The following is an 8,234-nucleotide window of genomic DNA, read 5'->3' on the forward strand; positions in this document are numbered from 1 at the left end:
TACGTTACAGAGAAAATATTGACTTGCACTGATAAAAGGAGTTCATTCATCTAGCTATTTCCTATACCAATGAAATCACAGATCTGGTCCCTACTCTTATTCTATCTGTAGTTATAAGCTTATAGTATATTCCTTTTGGAGCCTAAGACACTCAATAGAAAAGCAAGATCCTCTCTCTCTCTCTCTCTCTCTCTCTCTCTCTCTCTCTCTCTCTCTCTCTCTCTCTCTCTCTCTCTCCTCTATACATATATATATATATGTTATAAAGGCTTTGTTACTGCACCCCCAAACCATTTGGATGAGCTTAAATGTTTTATTTTCAAGATTTGAAAACAGGACTTTAAGCCATGGAAAAAGAGCTTGACAAAAATGGAAAGTCTTCTTATTCTAACATATATCCTTAAATTAGGACCATCAAAGCTTTTTCAGATAAACAAACTGAAATTTATGCCTGGGCTACTTTCAAAGACTGGGTCTGAAAATGTTTGAGGAGACATTGAAACTAAAGTGTCCTTCATCAAAAAGTGAAATCAAAGAATGTTTCTCACATATGTTAAACCTGGTAGAACAAGTCCCTCATCATCAGTATTTCCTTTGTAGTTCTTCATTAAATTCTCCCATCATTTTCACCCAGTGAGGTGGGAGATATGGGAGAACAAAGGCTAATAGTCAAGAGTGCTATTCCAGGAGCATCCTACCACTTTGATGTTTCATCTATCAGTTAAACTCCTCACTTCCTGCCAGATCTGATATATACTATATAGGACAAAAGCAGCTTAGTCTAGCAACTGGTCCTCCTACAAGATCTCCCTTTCCTTGCCCACACATTTAAAAGGGAAATACTATGGCATTAGTCTATGCTGAAAGACCAGCTCCAGCACTAGAATGGGATCTTGCTTTTCTCTTGAGTATCTTAGGCTCCAAAAAGGAATATACTATAAGCTTATAACTACAGATAGAATAAGAGTAGGGACCAGATCTGTGATTTCATTGGTATAGGAAATAGCTAGATGAATGAACTTCTTTTATCAGTGCAAGTCAATATTTTCTCTGTAATGTATCGTTTTAGAGAGAATTTACCAGAACAATGAGAAGTTAAATGACTTAACTAGAGTACCAAAGTCTATATGTATAAGAAGCCAGACTTGAGCCTAGTTGTTCTTTAATTCTAAAAGAACTTTTCTATACATTATGTCAAATTGACCCCCCTAAGAAGAGAATGGAATCCAATTTCTCTCCATAGTTAGATTTTTTCCTTAGAAAAAGGGAACACCTTCAAAGCTAAATATTTGTTGGATTTAAGACTAGTTTTAGCCTTCTAAAAACAAGTAAATATTTTTATTTGACAAACATCTAGGGTATATTGCTTAAGCAGGCAATATTTATTGAGTGACTATTATGCAACAAGTACTGAATGATTCTAGAATTGCTACATTAGGAAAGGACGGACAGAAATAGAAAGATCAAGAGGCCACAGTTTTGACTGTAGGCTCAAGCAGTACTTTAAAGGGAAGGAACAGCCCTGTGTATCATGATACCCACTTGCCCCGCTCCTCACAAAATATTCTCCTTCAGCCCATCTGAGTTCCTGAAATGTTTACCATAAATTCATAAATAGTATACCCTTGAAGGGATCCTAGGTTTAAAGTAATCTAATCTGTTCATTTTACATGTACAATTTATCCAAGGTTTACCTTTTGGAGGATTGTTTTTATTGTTGTTATTTGTTTGAGGGGGAGTTTTTTGTGGTTTTGTTTGTTTTTGATATGTAACCATGATTGTTGTCTTTAGTCAAGAAATGATGATTATAGGCTTTAGTGTGCTCTTCTATTTAACATAGATGATATTCTCACTGGGACAGCTATGTTGTATAGTGGATAGACTATGAGGGCTGGAGTCAGGAAAGTTCATTGTTCGGGGCTCAAATTTGGCCTCAATATTTATTGGGAAACTGGACAAGCCACTTAATCCTGTATGCCTCAGTTTCTTATTGTAAAATGAACTGAAGAAGGAAATGGCAAAAATTCCAATGTTTTTGCCAAGAAAACCCCAAATGGGATTACAAAGAGTCAGAGTTGAGAAGTCAAATCTATCTTCTATTTATATTCCTGTGGTGTGATTTCTACATGTTTTTCACATTATTTAGTGTTCTGGTTGGTTTTCTGGAGATCTCTGGACCAGCCTTGGTTTCAGCAGAGTAATCACCATGAGAATAGCCAGAGATAAAGTCTAAAAATATTTATTGTCTCCTTTACAGTCTTGTCTCCTTGCCTGGGGCCCGAGCTAACTTTCCGGAGGTCCTCTGGAATGGGTCTTGGTTTCTGTGGAGGAAGCAGGAGGGCCAACACAATGGTTTCTGTCTTGAAGTCTCCCGGAGTCCCAGAACTTGTGCTCCAGCCTCCAGTCCTCTGTCTTCCCCGAGTCTATCCTAGTCCCCCATGGTGGTAGGAGATGGAATGAATGTCTGAATCCAAGGGCTTGTGCTCTAGCCACCACAAAGGTGGGAGATGGAATGAATGTCTCTGGCTGAGTTTGTCTATTATATTATATTATATTTTATATTATATTATATATTATATATATATATATAGATATATAATATCTATATATAGATATCTATATATGTAATATAGATATCTATATATAGATATTATATATGTCTATTATATTATTATTCTATTATAACTAAATCATCATAGGTATCAATCTTGTAGAACTATATTAAGTACTTAGTACATATACTGAACTAAAGAACTATTAAGCACTGCACTAAACTACATAACCATTATCTTAACAAGTCCACTGAGTTAACACCTTGGAAGAATTCTTGTTTCAGAGTTCTGGCCCCATTACATCATATTATTTTTTTGTTATCTGGCTATTCTGATTCTACATAAGTTTTTTGTTAGTTTTTTGTTATCTCTCTATTTTGATTCACTAATAGCACCAATTTTTACCCAGGTAGAAGTGAACATCCTGAAAAATGAATCATAAAGCAAATAACCAAGAAAATGGGGACGATCCAGATATGAAGCAACTATCTGGGCTCTAGTTAAGATGGCATAGATAAATTCCCTGTGCTCAGCAGATTCTGTGGCTCATTGCCAGAGGAACTCAAATATAATATTCATCAAGTGTACTACTAGTTCTAGTTTATAGACAAGAACTGAGACATGACTTGATTATAGGAAAATTTCTTTATTTCACAGATAAAGAAACAGAGGTCCAAGAAGGTTATAACTTACTCCCCCCCAAAAAAATGTAGCAGAGAGAGCATTTGACTTCAGTTCTTCTGACTTTTAAGTCCAAGGCTCTTTCTTCTTTCCTACCCTTCTCACTATTACTTACAGAACATTGAGGGGAATTTGTAGACAGATAAAACTCAGTCTTGACACCAAAAGACATGAAAAACAACAGGCAAATCTATAATGAGTTTGGATGGAGGAAACCTAAACAGATTTTTCACTTATTTTATAGCTTTACTCTTTGATTTGCCTTGAAAGAGAGCCCTATCTGAAATTGTGTGTGATCTCTCACTCAAGTAGTCCCAATTGCATTTCATTTGTGAGTACATTGCTGATTCTGAGCCAAAGATGACTCAGCAATTGTAAATCGATGGATTTCACAGAAATTTTAACTGACAATAATGTGAGGGAAAAATCTACACATGGAAAAATGAAAAGGGAAAGAAAACTATAAAATTGGTTTATGTTCCTATACCACCATCTAGTGGAATTTTCACATTCATTCTGACTAAAAAAAAAAATGTGCTTTAAATTTAAAGTGAGAGAGCTATGAACTGTACTTTTGTCCCCAAAAGAGATGGCACCTGAGACCGATTAATTAGTCCAGTATCTTAAAAATATATTGTGAAATGTTCATGAGAGGTTTTTAAGCCTTTAACTAGGATGGCAGTTGAACTAGCATTCAAACCTACTAATAAAAAGCTTTGTTGAGTTTCACATAGCATTTTTCCTCACCTTTCTAATATATTCAATAATATACTTATCATGTGTATTATACTTACTTGTGTATATGACTTATAACCTACTAGATTGTCAGTTTCATAAGGACAGGAACTTTATCTTATCTAAACTTGGCATTACTCTCAGTAAGACCAGTACATAAAGAAGGCTTAATAAATGTTTAGTGGATTAAAGTAGTCTTAATAATGCAATAATTATAATCATCACCTGATCTACAATCTATTGGGATAAAGGAAAAACTTGAATATATAAGAAAATTTGGATGGATGGATGGATGGATGGATGAATAGATTCATAGAAGATGGTAGTGACAGATGGTAGAGAGATGGATCAGTGAATGAGTGAAAGAGATGGATAGATGAATGGATGCATAAATGGATAAATGGATGGAAGGGTAGAGATGGATGGATGGATAGATAGATAGATAGACAGAACATTTATTAAGTACTTACCACAGACTCTGTGCTAAACTATGGGAATACAAACAAAATAAAATAAAAGATAGTCTCTACTTTCAAGGTGGTTATATCCTAATTGTAGAACTAAAATACGTAGTTGAAAAAACAGGAAGGAAAAGACAATCATATAGAGTTAAGTTATAAAAGTTGGAAGAGGCTAGGAGAGGAGAGTTGGAAATGAGCATAGGTCTGGGGAAAATTTCATCGAATAGAGTTTTAGGGAAGGTCTTAAGCTGTCCATTTTGAATGTACATGTACAAGATTAGGATTGAGAATCCTATTCCTAAATACACAATATTTTGTCTTCCCAAGGTTCCAATTTGCACTGGCTGCATAGAATCTGCTCTCCAGAATGGTTGGATTCTTTCACAACTCCACTAACAATGCATCAGTGTCCCAGTTTTCCCACAGCCCCTCCAACATTCATCATTATTTGTTCCTGTCATCTTAGCCAATCTGACAGGTGTATAGTGGTATCTTAGAGGTGTCTTAATTTGCATTTCTCTGATCAGCAGTGATTTGGAACACTCTTTCATATGAGTGGAAATAGTTTCAATTTCATCATCTGAAAATTGTCTGTTCATATCCTTTGACCATTTATCATTTGGAGAATGGCTTGATTTCTTATAAATTAGAGTCAATTCTGTATATATTTTGGAAATGAGACCTTTATCAGAACCTTTGTTTGTAAAAATGTTTTCCCAGTTTATTGTTTCCCTTCTAATCTTGTCTGCATTCATTTTGTTTGTACAAAAACTTTCCAGTTTGATATAATCAAAATTTTCTATTTTGTGATCAATAATGATCTCTAGTTCTTCTTTGGTCACAAATTCCTTCCTCCTCCATAAGTCTGAGAGGTAAACTGTTCTATGTTCTTCTAATTTATTTGTAATCTCATTCTTTATGCCTAGATCCTGAACCCATTTTGACCTTATCTTGGTGTACATTGTTAAGTATAAGTCAATGCCTAGTTTCTGCCATACTAATTTCCAATTTTCTCAACTGTTTTTGTCAAACAATGAATTCTTTTTTTTATAATTTCCAAAATAAATTTTATTGTCAGGATTTTGCATTTTAAACATCCTCTCCTGTACAGTCTTGGTACCCCAGAGTCGACCAGTACACCTGGCAACAATGAGACTGACCTTTTGGCCAGCTGGGGCATCTCCTCAAATAGTGGATGGTTTTCCAATATGCTGGTGATTACCTCCTCTGAAGGGATGTTCCACAGGATTCATGACCACACCCTGGACACGAGGCCAGAAGTTTCTCTTCACCTTGTATTTGTGGTAGGCACGACCTGCTTTAAGAATGGGCTTATCAATATGACCTCCTCCAGCAACAACACCAACTACAGCTCTTTTTGCAGAGGAGATCACTTTCTTAGAGCCTGAAGTTAACTTCACCCTAGTTTTCTTAGTTTCAGGATTGTAGGAGATTAGTGTGGTATAGTTTCCAGATGTAAAGGCAAGCTTGTCCTAGTCCCCAAGCTTTTCTTCAAGACAGTACAATACAATTCAGGCATAGTACCAACTGGGAGGACATTGCCAATGTTAAGCTGAGCTTTCTTACCACAGTCCACAAACTGGCCAGTATGAATGCCTTCAGCAGCAAGAAACAATTCTGTCCTCTTTTTAAATCAGTGAGAATCCAAGAAAACTACTTTTGCAAGAGTAGCCCACAGCCTGGATCATGGATTATGTCCTTTATGATATTCTTAATATAGCCATGCCTCTTAGCAAAGTTGACAGCCCAGAGCTTGGTGGCTCCTTTTCTGTGCTTCATGTGGGCATGGAAGACAGAACCCACACCCTTCCTATTACCATGGATCACCCTGCCCATATTATGCAGTCTGGCCCAGGACTTGCTAGAAAGAGCCAAACAGTGAATTCTTCAAAGCTAAGGACTTTGGGTTTGTCAAACACTAGATTATTATAATTATTGACTATTTTATCCTGTGAACCTAATCTGTTCCAGGCCCTTTGATCCTTTAATGTGGATGCAGCCAGATCTTGAATGACCCTTATTGTGGCACATTGATATTGAATTGTTTTTTCCTGGCTGCTTGCAATATTTTTTTCCTTAGTGTGTTAGTTCTGCAGCTTGACCACAATATTCTGTGGAGTTTTTGTTTGTTTGTTTGTTTGTTTTGGGGGGGTCTTTTTCAGAAGGTGTTTGATGAATTCTTTCAATGCCTATTTTCCCTTCTGTTTCTGTTATCTCTGGACAGTTCTCTTTGATGATTTCCTGTAAAATAGAGTCTAGGCTCTTTTTTTCATCATAATTTTTGGGAAGTCCAATGATCCTCATATTATCTCTCCTAGATCCACTTTCCAGGTCTATAGATTTTCCCAGTAAATGTTTCATGTTATTCTCCAGCTTTTCATTTTTTTGGTTTTGCTTGACTGATTCTTGGTGTCTCAATTAATCATTCATTTCTATTTGTTCAGTCCTGATTTTTAATGAGTTATTTTTTTTGGTTTGCTTTTTTTACTTCGTTTTGAATATATCCAATTGAGTTTTTAAATGAGTTATTTTGCTCTATTGATTTTTTTTTCCATTTCACTAATTTTTTTTAGTGAGTTTTCTTTTTCCAATTCAAAAATCATACTTTCTTGGAATTCTTTATCTTTTCCAATTCACAGATCCTACTTTCCTGTGATTTTTTAACCTTTTTCAATTCCCAAATTTTGTTTCCCTGCCCTTCCTGTGAATTCTTTATCTTTTCCAATTCAAATTTCAGGATGTTATTACTCTCTATCATAGCTTCTCTTTCCTTTCCCCACTTTTCTTCTAACTCTCTTAACTTTTTAATAGTCTCTTCTAGAAGAAAGTTATGTGATGGGGGCCAAATATCATTCCCCTTTAGGATATTATCTGGAGACTGCTTGCTGTTAGCCTCCTCAGGGTGGGAAACCCGCTCTTTTTCTGTGTAGAAGTTGTCAATCATTCTCTTCAATTTTTTATTCATTTTCAAAAACCTATGGGGTCTGCCTTCAGGATAAGGAATTTACCAGCTTCCTCCCAGAATAAGGATAGGATGGATTGCAGCTGTCTTATGAACGGTCTACAGAGGTAAGAGGGTGGGAGAGAGTTTTCCCTCCCCAGCAGAAGTGACCCAGAAGTGATTAGTATGTTTGGGCTGCAGGGAAGTGCCTAGTGAAGAACCCCAACTGTATGGTCTAGCAACTGCCCTAAGGCTAGAGGCTGAACAGTGAAAGTGTTACAACCCAGGGCCAAAGCCTCCCAAGGGGCTGTGGATATTAGCAGCTGAGCAGCAAAAAGCCCCGGTGCACAGACCGGAAGTGTATCTGTCTGGGGAAGCACAGTTGCTGCTGCAGGAGTTTTGCTGCTGCAGGAGTTTCGCTGCTGTGGAAGTTCCATTGACTCAAGCCAAGCCCTCCACTGTGTGGATTAGAGGCTGCCCCAGGCTGTGTCCCCCACTGTGCATGCTCTTAACTGCCCCAAGGGAAAACCCCAGACAGCAGAAGGCGGTTGTACAGCCGTGCTGGGGACTGGTGTTGGGTCACTTCTGGTTTGGGGTAGGTATAGGTTCTGGCATTTTTTTTTAAAGTGGCTTTGATTTCTCTGCTGATCTGCTGTTTTGCAAGCAGAGTAGAGCAATAAGCCTATGCCAGATTTCTTTGTCTCAGTAGCTTTTCTAACCCCAGAGGTCTCCCCAGCCCATTTGGCACAATATGCTAGCCTTTAGTCTAACCCTGTCTGTGCCGGTCTTTTTCTCCACCCCTCAGGACCAACCTTTTCTGACTAAATTCCAGCCGAAGGGCTG

At 37.2% G+C, this 8,234-nt stretch overlaps 1 pseudogene; it reads right to left on the reverse strand.

Moving 5' to 3' along the window:
* Positions 1 to 2,283: 2,283 nt before the first annotated feature.
* On the reverse strand, positions 2,284 to 6,286 carry LOC141562211 (large ribosomal subunit protein uL2-like; annotated as a pseudogene).
* Between the last annotated feature and the right edge of the window lie 1,948 nt (positions 6,287 to 8,234).

The sequence above is a fragment of the Sminthopsis crassicaudata genome, chromosome 3 (genome assembly GCF_048593235.1).
Source record: "Sminthopsis crassicaudata isolate SCR6 chromosome 3, ASM4859323v1, whole genome shotgun sequence".
In the NCBI taxonomy this organism is placed as follows: domain Eukaryota; kingdom Metazoa; phylum Chordata; class Mammalia; order Dasyuromorphia; family Dasyuridae; genus Sminthopsis; species Sminthopsis crassicaudata.